A 26,064-nucleotide genomic window follows, 5' to 3' on the forward strand; every position below is an offset into this window, starting at 1 on the left:
CTGATTTCTGAGCTCTCATAGCATTCTCATACATGCAGGGCCACTCCACCACCTCTCCTTCCCTGTCTATCCCTCATGAAGAGCTTGTAGCCATCGATTGCAGCACTCCAGTCGTGTGAGGCAGCCCACCACGTTTCTGTAATAGCTGCTATGTCATAGTTCTGGTGCTGCATCATGGCTTCAGGCTCCCCCTGTTTGTTGCTCATACTGCGTGCACTGGTATAGATGCGCTTGAGATGAGCTAGTGAACACAACACCTTTCTGTGAGTGTGGGCCCCATTCCCTACCAGACCCTTCTCAGGTACTTCCACGGTTCCTAAACATCTTTCCCTTCTCTCAAATGAAGTGGCAGAGGGAGAGCCCTCACCAGACCACCATCCTTCAAGCCTTGGCACACTTCCCTTGAGCTTGTTTCTAACATGCCCAGTTATCTCCCCATCCCCCCTCATATCTAGTTTAAAGCCCTGCCAATAAGCCCTGATAACTCCTGCCCCAGAATCCTTTTCCCCCTCTGGGACAGCTGCATCCCACCTGTCTCATTTGTTGCCAGAAGACCAAGTGTCTTATAAACCTCACCATGATCAAAGAACCCCAAATTCCGACGGTGGCACCAGACTCTGAGCCATATTGCCTTACCTTTTTTTGCTGAGACTTGCTTTCCTGGCTGGGTGCCTCTCTTCCTAACAAACAACCTTTTTCTGATTTTCAGCTCTGTTCAGAGGATTTGATTACCAGATATGTGCACTTATTTTCACTCATCTAGTTGCATTTATGGCTGTGTAGCAGTAACCTTTGCATGTTGTTAAGTTAAATGTTCTTCTTTGGTAGTGGCGGGGGACAAGGAACAGGAAGGAAGGATTGTTCATTTGCTCTGTCTCAAGAGTTCACAGAATTACTTGGGACAAAACAATCCCTCTCTTTGTGGTAATCTTACTAAATGGTTGGATATGCATCTTTATTAACCTCCTAATACCATGACTGGCAGGTACAACCAGTTCTAGACAATATGGTTCATTCAGTACTTTACTGGAACATTTATTGTACACTGTGGCTGATATAAGTAGCATGGTGGATAAAGGCAATTATTATTGCAGCACAAGATGGACCTAGGTTAGGGGTTTTTTCCTTTCATTTTCATTTTAAGTGAAAGCATTTCTGTCTCCCTGTTAGAATGGCCATGTCAGGAAAAGTTGAGTGTTACATCTTCTCATCTTGTTTCCTGGTTTGCTAGAGTGTTATAATGAAATCTTTTAGAAGTTAACACAGTACTTGAAATTGTGATGCTATTCAGAGTCCAAAAAATAATAAAGAATCATGTTCCAGTGGGTGTCATCAGTTATCAACAGCACAGTAAAAATTTAACAACAAGAATAGCGACACTATCTTGCACTTTGCTTCAGCTGGTTTGAGTTACTTTCAACACTTATGTAAGAGATTTAATAGCTGAAAGCATTTTGCTGCTTGTGGTATTCGTTAGAAATGTAATCTGAACTGCTGCAATGGAGAAACACCTGATCAAATTTTCAGTGACAAGAGACTGACTGTTTTGGTTTTGAAGTCAGCCTTGACTTTTCAGCATGAGAAAACAAAGATGAAGTAATCCCTTGTTGGGTGTTCACAAACAGCAGGGTGTAGCTTTCTGAACAGTGTCAGGGCAATGGGATGAGACGCTTGAGAGGACATGGTCTGTGGCCATGTGAGATGTGCAGTGTTTTAAAGCTGGGCTATGTAAATTTCCACTCCAAAAGGCTGCAAAACGTTTTTGGGGTTTTTTTGTTTTTTGTTTTTTTTTTTTTTTTTCTGAGATACACATATGACCACAGATGACATATGTCATACATGTCATGTGACAATTTTTTCTGTCAAGGTTTTGCAAGATTCGACTTTTGTCCATTGCTTTATCTGCATTTATCATGTTGAGTTTCTCTATTTTCCTGTAGAAGTCGAAAAGGTATCATGTAAAGCAACTTTATTGAGTGGTTTTAGCTAGCCACACCTACATTTGAAATATAATTGTGTGGCTGGTACTAAGAAATAAAAGGTATATGTAACATTGTTCTTCTCCTGTACCTTCTACAGTACGTTTTGTGAAACATGAAGATTTTCTGATACACTGAGTGGAGTGTGTAGGAGGAAAGGAGAAAACAAAAAAGAGCTGGCGTGCTCTCTGAAAAAAAAAGAAATAGTTATTGCTTCAAGTTTCAGAATTTGAGGGGGGTTGATCTTCCTTGCATTTAGAGTAGCACATGTGGGAACAATCATGTCTAAACATTTTTTATACATGTCCTTCTGTAGCAAATCTTACTATTTACTATCTCAGTGTCCATGCATAACATGCATATGGGAAAATGCGTACCCTTACCAGACAGCAATACTCATTGGAGTTTTTTCAGTCCAACTTTAATCTTTTCCTTGCACATAAACAACTGTGTTTCTTGTTGCTGCGTATAAATATTATCATTCTTGATTTTTGTATTTGAAAATACATAGGAGGTTAGTGGTGGAACAAAATATTTTGCATCGTGCAGATGACTGGCAAGATCAGATATATTCATGGAAATGATTACTTTTGGTTTACTGCCACCAAAACCAGTTCATGATGATGCATAAAGTCCTCGATAGTTTTCACATTGGTTATTAGTTGGAAGGTGTCTTTTTATATAAATACTTGCAGGACCTCTAGTAAACAAGATATCTGAAATCAACAGTGTTAGTGTTCCTTATCTAACACTATTCATACAGCTTGACAAAGGCCATGGGGATGTATTGTTTGGGTTAATGCAGGTTGGCATATGGAACAGTTGTATCGAGCAGGGTGAAATATTCTCACTCATAGTTAGGGAAAACTGGGTTTTGTCATCCCAAGTTTTAGGTGCCAGAATCAGACCTCTGCGGCCTCTCAAAAGCAGGGTAAAGAAAGAAAAGGAAACGAAGGGCCAGGTGGATCAGAGCCCTTGAGAATTTTGTTTTCATCCTTCCATTACGGGAGGGAGATCTGTGTGTTACATTTATGGGAAAAAAAAAAAAAAAAGTATCTGTGTGTTCTTCATCACCTTTATATTGTAACAAAATATGTGTGGAAGACTTGTATAGATTTGGGCAATAAGCTAAATCCTCTTTGACCATGGAACAGTTCTCATCATTGCTCTGTCAAACAGAACAAGACCCTTTCACCTGATGATCTCTTTCTTGGGTGATCATGCTGAAAAAAATGGGAGGATATGTAATGTCTGCCTCCCGTAAGGGGTTAAAACACCCCCAAACGACTGCTCTGTCAACATATGGGACAGATAGGATGCAGCACAATCAATGTCTATATCAATTCCTTGATGTACTGAAGTTCATACAAAGAGGTTTACATACTGCAGCAAGCCATAGGCTCAGACATTGCATAGCAGCACAGCAGACACTAGATTAATGCTCTGACTTTAACTTGGAATGATGTGTTTCATCTCCACAGTCCATTTTCACATCTCACGGGCATCGTGTTCATTTGGTATTTATTCAAGAGTTTGAAATGTGATCATGCTGTCTACATGGATTTCATGTCTGAAGACCTATTTTGTAGTAGAGGGGGTACTAACTCCAGATGTGCTAGTGCTTAGGTGAAACAGTTATAACAGAAAATGTGGGGTTGCAGTCGCCACCATTTGGGAACAAAGTGATGGCATGGTTGTGCTTCTGTTACCTTAGTACTAGCCTCCATACTACTTCCTCAGGATAGTGTTTTTCATATCTTGTGAGCAAGTTTACAGAAGAATGAAATTCCATGGTCTCCCAACACTGTGAGGCAGGTTAGGATGCTGTCTTGCCAGGAGAAAATTTTATTTCTCAGCTGGAACTAGACAAAATCTCACCACCATGGAATTCCTGCTAATAACTCTTGTTGAGTTTCTCATCATCCTGAGCATTCAAAGTATGGTGTTAACTGAATCCTTATTGCCTAATGGATTTTTTTCCTGTTTCTTTCCTTTCCTAGATACCTCTAGAATGATTAATGCTAAATATTTCTTGTATGTCACATATGTATTGAAGATTGCTTCTTCTGGATTATTTTTTAATACTAAATTGCAAACTATTGCTTTAGGTGGGGGTAAAAATAGAATTCTTAGCACAAAAAACCCTGTTACATAAGGCTTTTATCAAAGTCCTAACTTAAAGCTAAATCACAGGCTGTTGAAAAGGATACAAGTAACATGAGTTTGTTCCTGTATTTTCTGTGGTTTTCTGAGGTTTTTCATACTTTTTTTTTCTGAAGAAGTTAGAAAAATCTGAACGTTTTAATTGGTGGAAAATAGAACTAAAGCCAAACATGTTAAGTTCTCTAGTGGTTTTGCTCACTTGATCGTTCTGGGAGAGCCGATGCTTAAACTGCTCAGTGCACAGAATTCTATGCTTGCATTTTGCCCAGCTGTATGGTGATGGCATGAAGTGACATGTCAAAGAGACTTGAGAGCCCAGCAGGAATGCCATCATATCAGAACCTCTATCCTGCCAATGCTTTTCTTTAAACCTTTTATTAACCTCCCTAACTAGAGACATAAGGGTAAAGACAAATTTAGAGCAGTTATATCCTCCTACCAACACCAAGATGCATGTTTTCAAAGCATTGTATAGCTGAATCTCTAAACAACCCCCACTGATGCTAATGGGAATCCCACAGTGAAATCCCTGAATGTTTCCTTGAGCAGGTATTCATTAAGATGTCCTCTCCCGCCCTTTATCTCCCACCTCTGTTTTCAAGTAGAGGGCCAAGAGGTCTTTTTTTGAAGCAAAACAAATGAACAAGGAAACAGTTAATACAGGCATTGTGTTCTGAGTGACCTGTCTATGCAATTATGAAAGTCCTTGTGGTATGTAACATCTTTCATTTGATGTGGGAGAGTATATCTTACAGAGCTCTGGCAAAGAAAGCTAATGATGTCAGGAGCATTTCCCCCTTCCAGTTCATGGGAGAGGAGCAGTCTGTTCTTCTGTCATGCCTCAAATCCAGGAACAAAATGTTTAGGGAAAAGCAAAAATAATTTTATAGACTGTAGGATTAGCCCTTCTTTCTTATAAAGTTTTAGTGATTGCATTCAATGAATTTTGATATTTTAAGACAAAACCTGGATAATTGGAAACCTTATTACAGAATATTTTTTTTTTAATCAACTTGCTTACAAGAGTTGTATGCCTGCTTACAAGCTTGGGGATTTTAGATAATTTACCTACTCAAATTTTTCTCCTTTGCTTTCTTACTGGTACTTACTGTAGCTGCAGGTGAGTTAACATCTGTATTTTTTTTTCTTATATACAAAATATGTTTGATGTATGGATGAATGTTTAATTTCTAGTCACTACCTTTTTAGTTACCTTCATATCTCTGAGATTAAAGTTCCCTCTGTAAAGTTACAAAGGTGCAACATCCATACCCTTCATGAGTATTTTGAGTATAATTGCATCAATACTGGTGTAAATATATCTAGGTGTAGTATTTATTAGTATTTATACAAATAACTTTTTTTTTTTTCTGATTGGTTCCTTCTATTTAAGGCTATCAAGGCTCATCTGGCAAAGCAGGGATAGAACAATGTTTTGAGGAGCATTTGTGCTGTAATTTCTAATGCGATGTTGGCTCCAAGCCTTTAGTTTTTCTTTTGCATAATGAAGAAAGCAGTTTTGTCTCTCTGCAAGTCTTATTTTAATCTCCACTGGCTTTATTTATTCTTAGGACAAGTTAATGATCCTCAGAAATAAGTAGATTGGAAATTAGTTTTGAACTATGCTACTACTTGCAACCTAGTCCAGTGTCTCTCTGGGCAAGTTCCTGACAGCTGTAAGTGGCACCAGTCAATAAGTCCTAGAGCAGTGTTGCTGATCACAGGCACAGATCTGGGTTTCTCAGGCCATCTCCCAGGTGCAGTCAGTTTCTGATAACACTGGTGTTCATCAAAGGCCTTGCAGATTGATCATGTGGGCTGTGAAACTGAGGTGACAACTATTGGAAATATCTCGGGTATTGGTCAACCTTTCACATAACTAACCTGGCTATGACAGGTCCGTTTTTCTAGCTAAATCCTTCAGGAGAGTAAGTAATGCAGAGTTAACAAAGAAACTTTTTAGGCATGTCCACTTTACTCCCAGAGAAGTTAAAACAAACAAACAAACCAACAGACTAAACAGTTGTGGGGAACAGCAGAGAATCCTGATGTTTACAGCACATGTTGTTCAGGCCAGAACTTCTGATGAGGCAGAGATTCCTCTGACTTTCTTCCCAGTCCCTAGGGCACAGGGAATCTTGAGCCCTTTCAGAGCAAATCTTGACCTTTTTCATCAGGAGACTAGGGTGAGAAACAGCCACGTGCCTCTAAAGCAGGAGTTTCCTGGCTCTGTATAGAGGAGCATGCTTACTAGAAGAACTGGGCCAAGCTCTGAGTGCTCAAGATCAGCATCCCTCTGCTGGGAGGGACAGCAGGAGCCATGCAGCATCTTAGTTTTGTTTCCCTCCTGCATTTCTTATGTGCCTTGGGCATTATATTTGAGGATCATCATGTACTAATTTTGTCAAGGATAGACTTGTCAAGGATTTTGTCATCACCTAAGTGTGTTAAATCAAGGAGCAGGCTGTGATACAGACTGTGGTGGTGAACATTGCAGGGAAGATTGCTATTGCATGGAGTTCACAGTTAGACTTGGGAACAGTCCAAATCCTTTCACAATTATCAATACGTTTCAAACAGCAGCTTGTACAGAATACATATATATTTATACTAGGAAACCTATAATTTATTAATCCTAGCTATTAAAGTAATACATAGGGTTCTTTGATTGGCATCTGGCTCTGTTTCCTAAGAATTATGGAATTATGCAAAGGGGGAAGACCTAATGTAATAGATATGCAAGTTTTCTCCTTGGCAAAAAAAAAAAAAAAAAAAAAAAAGAAGAAGAGTTTAGCTGTCCTCACCTGGATATTCCCGTGTCTATGTATCTGGGTTTGAGTTGGTCCAACTTTTTTGTTCATTGCCAGTTAAAGTAGGCATTATTTTAACTGTTGTTCCTCCCTTCAGTGATGTGCTTGTTTGGAGGAGTTCAAAAGGCTGTAGAGCCATGCTCGGACCTGTGTGCCTGGGTAGAGCAGCAACGGATAGCGAAAGCTGTTTCTACTGTTTCTGCTCTCAAAGGGTTGTCCTGCCTCAGCATTGCAGATTCATAACTGGGGATAGTAACCTCTTAGATCACCCCAGCAACTAATTAATGAAGAAGTCAGAGAGAGTGAGGTTTTGAGCAATTCTTGTAAGAGTTTTTCTTTCTACATCTCCAGCTTTGTGGAGGTGAGAGAGCAGCAGGAGTTTCTTGTATCTGTGTGCAGAAGGTATTTAACTGTTGGACAGAAAATGGACTTTATACTTGTTTTGTCCTGAAGGCAGGCTGAGGATACTTGTCCATGGAAAACTAAAGCACTCTGCAGAGAAACCTAAGCTTGGGATGAAAAGCCATAAGCACTATAGCTACTTCACGGTGGTGAAGTCGCTTCACACAGACAAACTACGAACACATCATGTTCATAGTTTGAACACGCTATGTTCATGAACACACTATGTATGTTCATTTGAACACATCAGTCAAGGAAAAATGTGTGTGTGAACTGTTGGAAGTTCTTCAGTCAAGAAAGAGGCAACAGTGTACACCAGTTTGTGTCTCCAGGGGCTGCCGCGGGGCGGGTGTGCGGGGAGGCCGGGGCTGCCCTGTGCCGGACACAGCCGGTTCCAGCCGGCTCCGACCGACCCACCGCAGGGCGCGGCTGAGCCCCGCACACACGATGGCGGCGCCTCGGGGAAAGCCTGGGCAAGGAACCGCGAAACGCTGCCCGACGGTGAGGGGTGAGAAACAGCCCTGAGAGCACCGAGGGCAGAGGGGAGGAGGTGATCCAGGTGCCCCAGCTGGGATCCCCCGCAGCCCCTGGAGACACCAGGTGCAGCCTGTGGAGGACCTCACACTGGAGCAGGTGGATATTCCCTGAAGGAACTGCAGCCCATGAAGAGCCCACACAGGAGCAGATCTGTCCTGAAGGACTGCAACCTGTGCAAAAAACTCAAAAAACTGGAGCCGGGGAAGAGTGTGAAGAGGAAGCAGTGGCACAGAGGAGCTGTGACAGACTGACTGCAACCCCCATTCCTCATCCCTTCTGTGCCACTGAGGGATGGCAAGGAGTTAAATTACTTTTCCCCATGTCTTGTCTGTTTTGGCAGTGATGTGAATGATCTCCCTGTCTTTATCTTGACCTATGAACTTTTGCATCTTATTTTCTCCCTCTGTCCTGTTGAGGGGGGGGGAGTGAGGGAGTGGCCAGATGGGCATCTGGCAGCCAGCCAACATCAGCCCACCACAATATAAAATAGTGTCATAATGATACTGTGCTGCAAATGGTTCCCAAGACTGCAAATCTTTCTGGGGTACTGTGTTTAGTGGAGTAAACATGCCCAAGAGGGGTGCCAGATGCTTGTTCCTGAGAGGATTTTGTAGACTGGCTTCCGAGAGAGAAAAAAAGATTGGTGTGCTTCACGATTAGTTTTGTTTGAAAGGTGAAAGTAAACTCTGAGGGTGGGTTTCAGTATTTTAAAACTAGGCACTGAGTGCCATTTAAAACACTGGTAGATATCCAAGGCATTTCCATATGTTGGGCAGCCACCACACAGGCTTGTGGTCTCCCATCCTGGGAGGCCTGGTGGCACTAAGTTGTGTAACTGAACACAGACTGCCAAATCCTGCCCCGATTGCTAGCTTGTAAGGTGCAGTGTATGTGTTATTTACTAATGGATGGAGGTTTTCTGTGTTTTAGAGGAAGTGGCAGAACTTCCTTGTGTAACAACATGTCAGCGGTACCTGTCAGTAGCCATCCTTCGTTGCCTTGCTGCTTTTGTCAGTGGCACCCGGTAGCCCAGACTGACATTGCCTCCCTGAGAGATTTCACATATGGACTGAGGGGACCGTCATCTTGCTCTTGACATCTTGTGGTTAGTATTTTGACATCTTCTGCTTAGAGGACTTCATAACTTTGCATTTCCTTTCAAATACAGTGATTGTTTTCTGTATTTGAGGAGAGTTAACCTGAGGTTACAAAACAGTTGACAGATAAGTGGAATTACAGCTGGGCAGCGTAGGCTTTCTAGCTTGACTGCTGGCTGCACAATGTGCTGAAATATTACCCAAAACAGGCTCCATTAAAAGTAGTCTCTCGTGTTCAATGTAGATTAAGAAATTCCAAGTGTGTCCTAGATGTGTATTTTTAATACAACAAAAATCCTCAGTGATGTAGATGGGTGTGTTCAGTCCTTTTCACAGCGATGGTACCTCATCATGAATGAGGAGACTAATACAGTGGAAAATTATTATCTTTGTCTCTGGGTTCTGGTAATTCAAACCTTCAACAGTACCATGGCATTCACTGGCCTTCAGATAGACCCACTTACTCCATCTTGAGATAAAACAGCATTTGGAAGTATGTGGTTGCTTTGCTACTTGCCCAGAGTGTTTGCTACTGGAAATGAACATTTAATGAAGTTTACTTAATGCATGTGCAAGAAAAAGAAGGAAAACTATGTTAAATCAACAGTTTTGTTCAGTTAACTCAGGTACAGCAACAGTTTATGGTAGGCTAAGAACATACAACAGGTCAAATGTGACTTCACCCAGAGTATCCTGTTCCCAAATAAATGAGAGGTAAGTGTAATTAGGTTTATGGTGGGTGGGGTACTGCAAGGTAGAAGTGCTTACAGCACTATCGCTACTGAGGAGAAAAAGACACTTAAACATATGTTTACATGCCTGCATGATCAATTTAATTAAATTACTGTCAAAAGCGTATCATTCAATTTTTCCTTTTTAGGACAACTAAGTAGAGCCTGAGGAAAGGATGAATTCTGAATAAGGGGAAGATGCAACCCAGTAGGAAATGAGGGTTAAAATAACTCTAAGATAAGTTTCTTCAAGGGTTAAATGAGTTTTTTACTGGAACTGCACATGCTTTTAAGTGGCAAAGACTTTAGGCAAATAATTCTTAAAACAGATTCGTTACATTTTTTCCTAAATATGAGTCCTCAGTGACATTTAAAAGGGTCAGGCAAATTTACTTCCATTATTTTAAATAATAAATAAATAAATATATGAAAAAAAATCCCCCAAAAGATTTAAGAAACATTACATGTAAACAGGTTATGATTTTACCCCCAAATAATGCACCTTTATCTGCTTTTATTAATCAAGTTTTTGAAAGTATAGGCTCTGTATTTATTTGGTATGTAGCCCAGCAAAATTTCCTGGAAAATCTGAATTAGAAAAGGGAGAAAAATTACTGCATCTCACTATTTCCATATAGGGTTGCTTGGCTGAATATTTTCTTGAAAGATACAATGGTGGAAATCTTTCAGGGAATTTTAATCTGTGTGTCTCTTGTTGGTGCCATAATGCCAGAGTAGTTTACAAGTAAACTGGTTAGGCCCTGGGCAATGAATTTCCAAGTTTCTAGCACTTCTCCAGATACAGATTATTAGATGATAAATAAACTTTTTTTACGGCAACTTTTTTTACAGATCTGATATTTTTACATTAACCCAAATACTAGTCTAGTGTTACCACAAATTTAAGCAGTAATATTGAATGCTACATTTTTCAACTCTGCTACTTTTCCATGGAAAGTTACAAGCCCAAGTCTAGAAAGCTCTATTCCATCATCAGAGCACTTAGGATTGTAAGAGTTACTAAAATGGAAAAGATCAGGTCAATATTTGCCTCAGGTCCTTTATGAAAGGAAAGTGTTTGTCATATGCATCATATTAAGGCAGTTCAGTTAATGGGAGCTCCCGTAGTGTATAATTGAGCTTCAGGTTTCTGGCTCTTCTGAAAGTCAGACTACGTGCTTATTTAGGATCTTAAATTTCAGTTATGTTGTAATTTTCTGGAATGAAGCTTATAGCAGGACTGGAGTTTAAACATGGATGCCAGAGCTGGAGTGTTGTTTGCAAATTCAGACCCTAATTCCGAAGCTGAAGATGTAGCAGATATATACACCAAATATCATTGTAACTAATGCTGTTTACATAGTGTGGTATATTCTGGGAATTAATAAGAACTTGAATATAGGACTGAGGCTGATAGTACTACATGCTATAAAAATACAGAACAAAAGATGATAGTCTGTAAAGAAAAAGCAATTTTTAGAGTGTAGAAAACTGATATGATACACGATGCAGTTCTAGAATTAGAAACCTTACTCTAAGCATAGATATATTTTTTAACTATCGTCATTTTCATTTGATGCCAACTGTAATAATTCAGATCATCTTTTTGCTGAAATTTCTTAACTTATACTATTGTTACAAATGTTTACTCTGTCGGAATGAGCTAAATAAAAAAAAAAAAGAAAAAAAAAAGAAAAAAGCAGTATGGTAGGGATTGTAAGACAAAAATCTGCCCATGTTTAGAGGTACATAAATTCGTTTACTTCAATAGTGCTTGAAGTTTGTCAGGTTCATGGCTTATATAAACAAGAAACATAGTAATTTTCCTCTCTCAGTGCTTAAGTTTACATATTTTCTTTAAGCAAAACTGCATCAAATTCTTCCACGAATACTTGGAAGTTTTCAGATTTTATCCTCTAACAAAAAGCTTTGAATTAGCACTAGCGTACTTGACATTATGGAGTGGGGTCCTTGAATAAAGGCCATGCTAAGGTTTTTAAAAGGTTAATGCCTTAAAAATTGTATCACTGTTCTGCTCTCTAAAGACTTCCCTTTTAGCAATGAAGCTTATTTTAGTGCTACATGATTTCGTAGCCCAGACATTTAAGCTAAAGGGAAAAATTAATAATTAGCTCACAGAGTGGAGTCGCTGGAGTTTGAAGTTTAGATAGAGACAAACACAAAGAAGCTATTTGGCAGCTTATTGTTTTGACAGAGACAATAACAGTAGTCTGGTTGAAAAATATGCTTTAGTTAATATTTGTGGGTTTAAAAATTTTTTACTGTTTATTTTGCTTTTGCAGAAAAAAAAAATATCTGCTTTAGAGAACCAAAAGCAATTTATTGTGATTATTTTAAAATATACATTCAATATCATTAATTAAATTTATAAGGATATCTTATAAAAAAGTCTATCACCTTTAAAATATATATTTTTAAATAATATAATTTCTGTCCTTAAAAAAAAAGTTACTGTATGACTGCATTGAAGGACTGTGTTTTAAGATGTGTATAGTATACAAACGTAAAGAAAAAAAAGCTCTTTTGTTCCTATGTGTTAGTACTGAATACAGTGTTTTGTGAAAACTGATATACAACAAGGCCTGTCAAACATATGGCTATTGCATAAAAATTTTTCTTTTCCCACTGGAAAATTAAATATTTTCACCTTATTATCTGTAGTATTATTTGGTAAAGTAGGAAAATGTAGGGAAAAGCACACTTCTGTAGGTAATGTTATCTGGCTATTATAAGGAAATTTGTGCTGTTTTGAGTGGCAGCTACCAGAGAGATAAACAAACATTTTAAAATAATGATACTAAATGCATAAAAGGGACAAGGTTACAGTGAGCTTAATGTGGGGTTTTTTATTTATTTATTTATATGAAATTGTTATAAAAATCAACGTGTGCTGTGTTTACGATAGTGCCTGAATTATCTTTCCTCTGGTGAATTTTTTTTCTTTAAAAAACAATAGAACCTGAAAGTCACTCAGAGGATATATTCTATCAGATTTGGAAAACATGCAGTTCTAATAAGTTGGGAAAAAAACACCTATGGCAATGAAGAACACCACCTTTCCTGGGAAAAGTATAGTTCCCTAATTCAGAGCAGGCATTAGAATATGAAATGAAGATTTTTGAACATCAGATGGAATTTCTGTTCCTTTCTGATTCATTAGTATTATTGTACATTTCTGGATGGATATGTCCTAAGCATCCATAAACTGAAAATGGTCTCTAATGCAAAGGCAAAACTTGCAGAACATTGGGCACCAACTGGAAAACGATTTTATTTCAGCTACCAGTGGATGATTGCTAATAACACAGATTTACTTTGCTTTCGTGTTCAAAATACTTACGTGTATTTGTAAGCCGTCTACACAGAATTTATAAATAGGAAATAAAATAACCCTCGAATGCCAAACAACTTCTTCTCCTTGTCGCCATATGCTGCATCTTTTCCCCTAGGTTTTGTATACTCTGTGTGCTGAAGAATGGTGTCTTTTCTTTTCATGTTGCTCTGTCGGCGGTCATAACAGCTATTCTCTTCATGAATATGTAAATCTCATGCATAAAATCAGAAAAATTAGCATGGCGATTCCCACTATAGAATGTGCCCAATTATGTCTGTCTAATACGTGAATAGTGATGATTTAATCTTTTGACTATATGAGCGGATTCAGGTACTGTTACAAGAGATGCTGTAATTACAGAATACCCAAACACACAAGCTGGATGCGTGCACATGCTGGGGGATCATCGGGTTTTTAATAAGAACTGGGCATCTGATGCGTGGCTGTGATGGAGTGCACGCAGATTCATTTACAGGCGCTTACTCTGATGGTTAGTGACAAGGGAGAAAAATGCCCTAGGTCTGCAATACCCTTCCCCTTACTAACTGAGACTAATTTGCATTTGAAATTTTTTCTAGTTCCTACTGAATGCTTGCAATTAGAACGGAACGAATAAAAGTTTGGATAAATAAAGGGGGAAAATGGTGACCGTATTTCCTAGGCGTCCTTAACTCACTTGGTTTATCAGAAATGGGTGTTGGAGGGGGGAGGAAGGACCTGCAGAAAACAAAACCAAAAAGGCACCACCAGCAATTGATGCATTTTTGTATTTAAATAAGCAGGCGTGCTCATGCATATTTATATGACGTGCATGCCTATGCGCCGCTCTGAGCAGTGGCACTGCGGTTCGGCTGCAGTAATTAGGCTGATGTAATTATAGCAAAACAAAGCAAGCTTGGGCTGATTTTTTTTTTTCCATACAGTGGAAACATTAAAGACATATGTGTATTCCAGTGTACAAAAAATGAACCTGAACTGCTGTCAGAGGCTAGGAGGACAGTGTGGCCAGTGCACCTATTGTGTCACTGCTGTAGAAAGCAGCTTAGCGATTGGCCACTGTCTGCAGCACATAATACTGACTGGTTATAAAGGACTTGTCTAGAGGAAAGCCTGTAGGTACTCCATTGTCTGGCAAAGTTGATATGACTGCATTCTTTTTGCAGGGGGTCAGACAGCTGAACTGTAAAAGCTGCACAGATTTTTTTTTTTTTTCCTTCTTCCTCTCTCTCTGTCTCTGTCTCTTCCATACAGCATTTTTCTTTCATGCCCTGTCTCAGTTTGCATAGTTAAAGAGAATGATAATTAAGATCCCTTGTCTTAACCAGAAAATAATGACTTGGATGTAAATAGAAAACTGGCGATAGTTTAAAATATTCTTGCATAGCACCAAGATATCAGTTACCGTTCTAGGGGAAAAAAACGAAGAATTTTTTTTTGTAATCAAGGTAAACAAAGAAGAGCTGTTGCTTCTCTTTCTTCCTTTCTTTTATTCTTTCTTTTTTCTTTTTTTTTTTTTTTTTTTTTTTTTTAAACCAATGATGCTGTGCTATTTCAGGTCAGATAATGCTTTATTTCAGAAAGTGTGCTAGCTACATAATTTAAAAGTCCACAAATCAGTTGCAATTTAGTGCTTATTAATCCTTCTTAGGATGTAATTCGGTGAAAGAACTGCTTTAAAAAAAATTCTTTTCTGTATTATAGACGGATCTAACAACGCAGTCTGGGCTCCGTGCCAAAGGCTGGTATTTCACAGCAGCGACCGCCTTACAGATGAGCTGTGGGAAGCAGGAGGGAGACTCTCTTAGGGTGCCACTACTATGGAGACACAGCTGGGCTGAACAAGATTTGCTTCAAACGACAACAAGAGAGACAGAAAGTGTCTGGTTCGACCGCTGCCCAAGCAGGCAGTAACCAGAAGAGCTAGCAGCCAATCCGGCCATGCTGCACTGTTCGAAACCAGCTCTACATCCCAGCCAATCAGTGACATCACTGGTGAGAAACTCATTTACATCATGCAGTAATGAACTTTGTTTAACGTATCCTTTTTTCTTTTCTTTTTTTTTTTTTTTTTTTTTCTCCCTCACAGAGATTAGGTCCTCCATTAATTATTCTGCCAGCATAATTTGAATCGCTATGCAAAACGGTGGCTACATTTTTCCTGATTTTTTTTTTAACTGTGTGCTGTCTCTGCAGGTAACCATGGGCATTGTTCCATTTTTTTTTTTTCTGTTGGCCCCATAAAACCTTTAAAAGAGTCTTTTATTGTTAATATGTGCATATATTTTTCTTTCATGTATGTTTGTCTTCTTGTAGTCCTTACCTAATGTGGTACTGCTTCCTCCGGTTATAGTCTTGAGATTACCTTTACCCATCTTGGAAGGTAAAAAGGGTGTTGCTGCAGCATCGAGTTTGCATCTTTAGCTGCCATCACGGTCTAAGTACTTATTCTAATGCTTCAGAAATCATTTTGCTGTGGCCGTTTTACATATCTGGCTTTCTCTAAAGGTTCTTACATGCATCTGTTACAACTGAGTGAAGTTCAGTACTGTTATATTTCATTCTTCACCACTTTCAGCCAAGATGTCATTTTATTAATGAATAGAACTGAGATCATTTCTGAACAAATTTCACCCCCTTCCTTCCACCTCAACACAATGCACCTGATTTGCATCCATTTACCAGAATAACTGAATACAAGAGCCAGTATGAAAGGAAGTCAAGGGAGAGCTTGCATACTGCTTCAGGGTATGTTGCAGCAAAGCGAAATATAGAATTTTTTTTTAGCTATTTCTCTTTTTACTTAGGATGTGCTTAATCTACACAGAAAAGATTAGATTTTAGCTTGAAAAACTATTCTCTAGCCAGCTTCTCATATTAGGGAATAGGTTTTGTGTTGTTTTTTTTTTTTTTTAAATAATAAACATGCACATTTTCTTGAGATGTGTTCAATTATAAATGGAAAACATTTGGGCAAGCCAACATTGTGTTGAACATTTGGATTTAGTTCTTTGTGGGTAAAGTAATTTGTTGTGCGAACAATTTAAAACCAGCCCAGAATACTGTGGAATGCAGAGATTTCAGACCGCATAATCTAATGAGGCAAGGTTTTGCTCTTCAGTATTCTAATAGCTGAAACTGAATCAGATATGAGACAAATTCAATATTGTGTTATTAAATTAAAGCTATATCTATTGCTAGTGGGCTTCAAGAGGTCAACAGTCTTTGGTAAAGCAACATTCTATTTAAAGAAGTATACTTAAATAGAATTTTTGTTACAATGTGGTAACTTCCCTGCTCCACGCACCCAATAATGTACAATTTGTTTATGGAGCTTCAGTTATATATTGATCCTTGTAGTCACTTTGAAAATACAGAGAATTTAAACACTAAACCATAGCTCTTTCAATGCATGATGCATTCCATCATCCCATCATCAGTATTCTGTGTGCGGCTGTCCTGATTCAGCCACTAGCTCCCCTGCTGCAGATCCTGTAATTTGAATCATGCGTAATAATATATTATCCTACTGGGGGCCTTCTTTCAGTAGGAGAGTGGTTTTATACCTTCTGCTATAAGAGAACTGTTGGCTCCTTGCCATCTTGTAGCCATTATTCACGGAGGCAATCAAGATAGTCTTCCTTAAGGAATAACATCTGCACAACTGCATGTGCCAGAAATATGCAACCTCCCCTCACGTTATAAATTTGGTTTTCTTGGAAGCAGGAATATTTGAGAATACTGGAGCATAAAAACTGGACATTTACAGGAATTCATCAAAAGTATATTGAATCTACCATGTGCTGAAATCCAGGCTGTGAGGACATTTGGAGTGGCTAACAGGGACAGAGAAGAAGAAAATCGAAGCTGGTGGCTGTTCTGTGGGTCTTGCTAAACTTTTTCAAACTCAGCTTATTGACTTAGCTGATGATCAGTGCTATATTAAAAATGTGACATTTTCCTTGCTGACAGGGTAATTTTCTAGCTAATATACTGATGGTATGTTGTCAGTTGGGACTGGAGCAGCATTTCCCAAGTTGGGATTCTAATGTTATTTGATGCACTCAACAGGATGCGTTATCACTTAGTAGTGAATGAAGCTAAGATTCTAGAAAATATGGAAACTTCAGAGTGAAGTAGATAAACGCAGAAATGCAGAATCTGAGAATACTCTGAGAATACAGGTTTATGAATTGTATCTGCTGGTAAAGGCTCCATAGGGCATCTGAAAGCTAGTGAAAGCAGCTGCGTGCGGGCAGAGAAAGAGAAACCCCAGGTCTGTGCAACTCTGTCATCTATAGAATGTGCACTGCTGCCACATTCTACCACGACTGTGGCCTACTGTTTTATTTTCTTTCATTCACATAAATGTCATCCCTAAACCACAAACAAAAAACTCCTAGATCTTATTTTTACAAATATTCTTTTTGTGTAAGCATATAGAGGAGTGGAATTTTTTCTTATGTACAAGCAGTTTGGCAATTTCTGTTAGCGATAACAGAGTTGTTATTATTGATTTAGGGAAGAAAGAGGAAAAAGACTGGGGAGAAAGAGAAGTCTGATTTAACATGTTTATCTATCTCATCCTGGAGCTTGCATATTCCTCATTAGGGAACAACAATACAATTGTAGTAACTGTTCCTACACAGCCTGTGTTTATTACAGTACTATTGAGATATTTAGAGATGGGAAGTCTTCTTGTTATCATCTCCTGTTTTACCTTCTAGAAAACAGAAATAAGATTCATAACCTGGCTGAAAATCAAGTGCTAATATTTAGGAACAGACATTCTTCTGAGACTAGAAGAATGATAGTTAAATAGGGCTCATCTGGTGGCTGACATTTAGGGAATCTTGTCAGAGGGAAGACATGACCTCAGCACGTCAGTAATCTGTCATATTCAAAATACTGTGCAAAAAAGATTGGTATTCTTTAAAGAAACAAGGGAAATCCAGTAATGTGGCCTCGAAATAAACCAAGGTTTAAGCGAACATGTTGGTGGTTTCTGCTTACTCCCTGAACAAGCGAAGCTAGTAGTGAAGAAGGCGGCTTCGCAGGCTATTGATGCTCCATTGAAGAGCATCCTCCGTATAGTCCTTGAGTTTTCAATACTAGGGATCAACAGGAAAAGCAATACAAAAGAACATGATGATTTGATGGATCACATGGAGACGAATCATCTTTATGATAGCTGAACTCTACTTAGAAATGAGGAAACTGAATAAGTAGAGCATGGAATTTGTCATAGTTCATCCTATTTAAAAGAAGAATTACATCATTCTGGAGGATGAGCCGGGCAAATAACAGCCACTGGAAATTACAATGTATTTCTTTTCTACTTCTGTGAACAAATACATTGTATTTGACTCTGGTTTTCTGTGCTAGCTTTTCTGCATTCTGATGAATGTCCTAACAAAAAGTCCATTGAATGTATTTCTTCTAACAAAAGCCTATTATTTCAATATCTGGTGTTTCCAGGTAGGATACCTTCGTGAAGAGGGTATAGACACTGAAATTTGTTTTCTGCCACTACATAGTCTGTAGAAATCCTACTTTTTGCAACTCAACTTGTACCATTTATAGTGAAAATAATGTGATTGGCTGGCAGAGGTGACTAATAATGTAAATTACTACATTTAAATTTTTATATCACATCTATTTTTTTTTTATAGTTTAAGAGAAGATTTTTGTTTTCTCAAATAGTCAATTTTTAAACAATTCAATCAGTTCTTAGAATGAAAGGTGACAATATGGGAAAACACACTAAGAAGCCAGTAATTTCTGGGTTCTTCCTTCAAAAATAAAAAAAGGGACTGTGAGAAAGATGTAATTCTTTCTTTTTTGTTGATGACCTTTCAGCTGCTACCCTTTAAAAGGCCTGTACATCCTCTCTTTTTGCAGCATGCTAAATTGAATTGCTTTTAATACTAATGCATAAATCAAGACTAGAATACCCTGCATATGTTTACCTAAAGGCAGAGGATATTGAGCTATTAAATACACCAGCTTCATTTACAGTCAACAGTGAAATGGTAGAAAGCTACAGAGAAATATCTGACTTGCTGAGTTTGGTGTAAAAATCTAGAAGAGTACATACATATATATTTCACTTGGGCATATAAATGTTCTCTGAGTACAGAATGTTTATTATTCTGGTTTTAACCAGTACTGAGATACATGCTTGTCTAGGACTGTGGGGGAAAGAGTTTATTTATGGGATACTTTAATACTGAATCAAAATATGTTTTTGTGTAAACAAGGTCAGTTACTATTTTACTGCCACACTTTAGCTTTCCTCACTTTAAATTAGGCTGTGGGAAATGGAGTGCAATGACTATTCTCTGTATGAGAAAAAGCTTGGAAGGGACTGAAAACCATTTTCTAGAAGCAAGTACGAGAATAGTGAATAATAGAAAAAGGAGTCATCAGTTGTTCAAGGTCAGTCCTACAATGACTTAAGGGTGGTACTGGAAAAGGGGGTCTTTCTTGGCCTAAATGCTGCACTGACATCTCTTCACTTTACTGGTGGCTAATAGCAGGGTGGTTGAGCAGTGCACGTTGGACCACATCACCCTGAAGGCCATCAGCCAGGGGCTTTGTTGTGCAAGGTGATAAACTGCTCACTTCTATGGTTGTCCTGTTTTTTTTTCTTACAGTTGTTTTAATTTTTCGTGTTAGATGTCAATGTTGTATTGCATTTAGTGAATATTTTGGAATCCAGACATGTTTTATTAATGCATTTATAATCTTTCATTTTATTCCTGCATTTAAATGAAATGAGAAAATAACTTGCTACTAGAAAATCCTTAGCCCAATAAATTTAAGACAATTGTTTTCATTGAGAGAAACTGAGCTCCGTATTACTATCTAGCAGCTATAAAATCAGGTGCTAATACTTTTTTATGAAAACTATCACTTCACATTTTTGGGAAGTGTCTTTAGGAGGATTAAAGAAGTCATACTGGTTGGACTGAAAACTGTAAGAATACCATGATTTATAACAGCTTATGATTGTGACCTTATTTGAGTTCAAGAAAAAAATGAAAGCTATCTCTAAATGGCAAATTTAGAGAAAAGTCTTTGCCAAATTCTCATGTTAGAAGGCTGCATTGCAGGGTGTGGAGGGTCCAAAAGGCCCAATGACTAGTCCAAAAGGCCCAATGACATAGACATTTTAAAAAACCTTAGATTGGCCAGATAATTATTGAAGAATATTCAGATAATCTCAGGCAATGTATAACCATAAAAAAAAAAGTAGAAGTAAACCAGGAGTAGCATACAAATGATGGTACAGTTTTGTTTAGATATCAGCAGTAGCATGAACCAAGTTACCTTGGTAATGGAAGCAGGCTTGCTTTGTTGACAAGGTATGAGCTAATTTACCTTTGCAGCTAGCCTAATTAGCTGAGATAGATCCCTAGTGTAGTTGAGATAAATTCATTTTCACCAGATGGCTCTGCATTCTGCAGTATATATCCAAAAAGGCTAAATAGAGGGTCACAAAAGCCATATGAGCCAAAATTAGCTTGGAAGTTGAGAACCAACCCTCATTCCTACAGTTACAAGCTATCATCAAAGTGATTGAAAGGAACTTTCTTCATGAAAGGCCATATTTCATAATTACTTTATATGACATGCACAGACTTCCATACTGGTTGGCAGAGTATAAATTTTATGCAGAATTTTACTTGTAAAAAGATAAGTGAAGAGTTTTAAATTTCAGGGCAGAAAGCTTGAAACTGAATCACTGTGGAAGCAAGAGGCTATGAGTGCAATATAATTTTTTTGCAATCTATTGCTATACACATCAAAACCTATTTTTACAGTAGTTGAATTCTTTTTGTTGAGTGTTTTCATTCCTGGAGATAAGTTTAATAAGTATGTATGGAGTTGAAAAAATTCACCGATCACCACCTGCTCAGTATCTGACAAAGCGTAATCAAGTCTCCTCGTCCACTGCAAATGGGTATTTTTTTTGGTCTCTAGAGCTGTTCATCTGTTGGTGGTTTGGAGGACTCTAAGAGGAGAAGGAAGGAAGCTTTGGGCTGAGGCAGCAATATGAGGGTGACTGTCCTCTAATATGGGGGTTGTATCAAGGAAGCCAGGCTTGCCTGCTTCTGTTATTAGTTAGCTGCTTCGTCCTTAGGATTTAACTTTGTCTGGACACTAAGAAGTCTAGGGGATTATTCTTTTATATTCACGATAAAGGAGGTACGGATTTAGGGGCTGTCTTTTACTATTTTTCTCAAAGGCTTTGAACAGAGGCCAAATGGCAATAAGAAAAATAGTTAAAACATTTTAGACTTTGAGGAAGATGTAGTGGTGTTTGGTCCTACTAGGGTTGATACGAGGAGAAACCTATAAGGTCTGTCCTGAAGAACACACTGTAGCTCATTTATGACCATTTTAGTGGATCTGATCTAGTGTGCAGAATTTGGAATGTTTTGCAGCTGGTATAGTGAGTTGCAAATTTATAATTGTGTAGTTGTCCAATGAAAATTACTGCTTCTGTAAAATCACAGCTAGCTCTTTTGGTCATGTTTGTTACCAAGAAATTTCAAGTTTAAAGCAGGTAAGGTAAGGAGAATTAATATTCCACTGCAGGTCAAGTTACCTTTAAAACCAATAAAAATCACCTAATGAAAAAGTTGCTTTTGAGTTGGTCTGATAAATCTGCATGTAGCATGTTCCATTTTAGCATGTCATCAGAACAGTAGTTTGACTTCTTTTCTCTTTAATGGCCCATGCTCAAAACAAACATCATGAGATCTCTTCATACACACAAAATGTTGCTATGGAACTCTTCACAGTGGACTGACTCAAAAAAAAAAATTACCTTTATTCAAAGACCGTTCAGTCGGACTTCTAGACGAAAAATCCATGAGGAACTCTTGTTGAACACATTGACATTACCTCTAACTCAGGAAATCCTTGCGATATGAATTGCTGAAGGCTAGGAAGTTCTAGCAGGAAAGTATCTCTATGTGTTTGTATGTCCTTGCTCTTTTCTCTTAGGCATCTACTGTGAGAGGTAGGATACTGGACTCTCAGATCTGTTATAGTACATGCATTACTAGGTTCCCTGAGGTGCTAAGGATAATACCATTCAAATTTTCCTCAGTGCTGTGTACAGGAATCAGTTGACTTTAGCTATAATAAACAAAATATAGTTGAGCAGATGGAATATGCACAAAAGTGGAAACAGCAAGCCACTAAATTTTTGGTTTTAGTATTACACTGTGATAATAAAAGATAGAGGAATTTTGATGGTGCATGAAATAAGGCATGTGGAAACACTAGTCATTTAAAACAAGATATTTTGAGTTTTGGAATCATCAAAGGTGTTTGCTATTAGTCAGCAAAGTTGAAGTATTTCTGAATTTTTAAATTCTTTTGGAATGTCCCTTTCAACAGAAAATTTTGAAATTGCTATAGTTTGACCATCTCGGTGATGAAAAAAAAATCTGAAAGGGTGAAACATCTTGCTTCATGAAAATTTCGTATTTTGATCATTTCCAGCAAGATGCTGTATTAGGTTGCCAGGCTGTATTTCCATTTTCTATTAACTGAAGGATGCTGTCTTGACCTGAAGCCTGCCCGTGAAATACTTGTGAAACAACTACTGTGTGTGTGAACTAGTTTCTTCTTTGATTCCTTTCAATTTCTCACATGACATTTACGTTCTATGGTTGTTCCCTGTAGATCAATTAGTCTATGATTTTTTTGTGAGAGGCAATTATAATGGTTTGGGTCTTTAAGTTATTAAGATTTAGATCATGGTAATACACACAACATCTTGAAAATGACATAGGTTTACTATCCACGCAGAATGGGCTAAGTACATGTAAATGTACGTGTTTTTAGTAAAAGCACTCATTGTTAAACCAGCTGCTTTAATTGGTCTACAAAACTGAAATTATTTCCTTTGTTTCTTGTCCTGCAAAATATAGACATAGAATTAAGACTACGATAATGATGATTGCCATGCTGAAAATAAATATTTACATTCTAAATAGCACCCAAGCACTAGTTAAAGCTGAAAACAAGACTATAAGGATTTGACAATCTGTTGGTGTTTTGTAACAAAATATATTTCCATTTGAGTCACTGAACAGCAACAAAGTGTTAAGCATTGTTTTCACAATTTTTAGAAAGTTACAATGATTACACAGGCCTGGAAAATTCTGGGGTTTAATGCTTCTGTGGAAATATTTCTAAATAGTCAACATGGTGTCATTGTAAAAAATTATAATAATTGCATTTGCAAATTTTTTGCAAGTTCTTTTTGAAGGCGCTGGGTGGTTTTGTTTTCAATCCAAATTTGTGAGCCAGTTTGGGAGCCAGCATCAACATGAATGTTGATGTGAATGCAAACCATTATGTTGATACAGTTATATAATTTTAGTATACATATTCATTTTCTGGTGTGTATTTGGAACTGTAGTTGTGTATTTTAAAAAAAGTTTTGGCTTAGCTGACTAAATAAAGACCTGCCCCCCAGTTTCATTTTCCTGTGCCATTCTGACAAATACCTGAAATAGTCTGTGATTTCATTGCATTACCAGTCATTTTGCCCGCAGGGGGGCTACAATAATCACCTATTCCCTATTTGTTTATATAGAAACTGTGAGCCATTTGGGGCAAAACATATCTTGCTATGATGTGTGCTTGTTCGGGGCCCAGTACAGCGAGGCCAGTGGAGCATCCAGCCATTCACACTGTGCAAGTAACAGCTGCGGTACCAAAAGAAATGGGCGTGCAAGCTGGAGAAGTGTAGTGAAGAAGGTCATTTTCAAAAACCTGTCTGCTTTCTTTGGTGCTTCTGGAAGACAGTCTTTTTAGAAACATGGCTATGATAGGATGTGGAGACATAGCCTGAAATGCCAGCCCAAACAAGCATGAGCAAGCAGTCCTTTATACTCTGATACCTTCCCCTTGTCTGAAGTCAGAGGTCTATAGCTACCAACAAACAGGTGTTGGAGTGAGGTGGGTATGTGACATCATGTCACTGGCAACTCCAGGTGTGGGATAAATGACTAATATTTCTTTTCTTCCTTAACTTACCCACTCAGTCTTCCTTTTGATTAGCATAGTTTCTTTTACAACATCATCTATAGAAAGCAGAAATGTATGCCTTCATTAAAATGTATCTCTGAGACAAACCTGGGTACAAATTTTGTGCACCTTATAACCAGTTGCATCCTATCCCTAACAGTTAGGCTGTCATAACTGGTAGATATATTATTCATTTTCTCTCATTTCTTCTTACAGTTCCCATTTACTGTATTGCTTATTATTAAGGTGACATTAATATTTTCCAAATACTTCTTGATAACTTTCAATTCTTCTTGCCTTGCTACTAATGCAGTTGTTATTTTAATCTTAATATACATGATAAAAATCAGAGCAGTTTTTTGATGGCACCGGAGACCTAATCAGAATCAGGAGCAAGTATTGTTGCACAACAATTACAAAGACACGAATCCTGTCCAAATGAAAAAAAAAAAAAAAAAGAAAAAAAAAGAAAAAGCGATGCAGTGTAGCCTGTATCAGAATAGCATGTAGTTTATTATTTATTGTTGCTGCAAACACTATCAGCTTCAGTAACATGAATCCTACTTATTTCTTTAAAATATGCTCATTCTCATGTTCAAAATTAGCATCATGCAAGAACATGTAGATTCTTCTAAACAATAATGTTAATAAAATGTATGTTGATACCATGTTCAGATTATATACATAAGCAAAGTTGGTATCTGTCGATTGTCTCTAAGTGATGTTATTTTGCTCTATTCAAGAGTTTTTCTAAAGAGAGTTAATCTTAATAGACATAATCTTTTAATAATCTTGTAATAAATAATCTTTTAATAGAAATAATCGTTTCTTAATAGAGTTAATAGAGTTAGCTTTGACTCACGGTGCTGAAGGATAGAGAATCACCTGTGATCAGAGATCTGCCTGTTCATTTGGACTTGTATTTTCTGATTTGTGTCAGTAAGGTGTACTCTAAAAAGTGGTACAAATATATATTAAGCATTAAAGTACTTTGAAGAATTCAGTCACTGAATCCCCTACCATATTTGGGAAAGGTAGAGTCATAGGAGGGAATGGAAAATACAGCACTGATTTCTAAGGACTTAGCTGTTGAGGTAATCCATTGATCAGTTCTTTTCCAACTTTTGTGTATAGCTAGTGAATTAGACAATTTGCTCTCCCTCTGTTCCATACTCAGCATATTTTAAAGTTAGAAAGTTTATTTCACACTGTACTTAAAACAGTTCAGCCCATTGGTTCTGTCCTCCCTTTTTTACTTGGTGGATAATTTCAGCAAGTCTCTCAGCGTGCATTTTCACTTTGATCATGCCCTTTCCATCCAGTTCAAGGGAATTAGATGGGTTCTCAAGGGAGCTGAAGTAACTCTTCAGATTGGTTTTGTTGAGGTTATTCACTCATTGGTGAAAAAATGGAACACCAACCAGGAAATACAGGAGCATACTTGGATTCCTTTTCCACTAGGATAATCCTTGAAAACAAAGCTTTGTATGATGTATATTCATGCAGAATTGTAGCACTAAGTGCACCTGGTAAGCAACAGGCAGCAAGTCATTTCAGCTAGAGGTTTATTTGCTACAGGCAGAGATCCTGTGAATTGCTGACAAAATATGAAACCAGTTATTTAAGTGGCCTTCAAGGAAATGTTTGAGAGAAAGAAGAGTTTGTCACAGAATCAGTTTGAAAAGATTTGGTGATTTTTTTCATCACTTAGATCTGATTGAAGCATCAACAACCTCTTCCAATATGCACAAAACCCTCAGTGTTAGATGTTTTCTCCAGCACCTGTGTTAACTTCTGTTGAGCTATTTCTACATGTTAAACCTGTAAGGATTCACCCTCCTCTCATTTCCTGTACAGAACTGTGCTTCCAGATTCTATAGCTTACCCTCTTTGTCAGTTGAAATATTCCTTGGCACATAGACAATTTTAATGTTTATT

Source organism: Athene noctua, chromosome 1, assembly GCF_965140245.1.
Source record: "Athene noctua chromosome 1, bAthNoc1.hap1.1, whole genome shotgun sequence".
Classification (NCBI taxonomy): domain Eukaryota; kingdom Metazoa; phylum Chordata; class Aves; order Strigiformes; family Strigidae; genus Athene; species Athene noctua.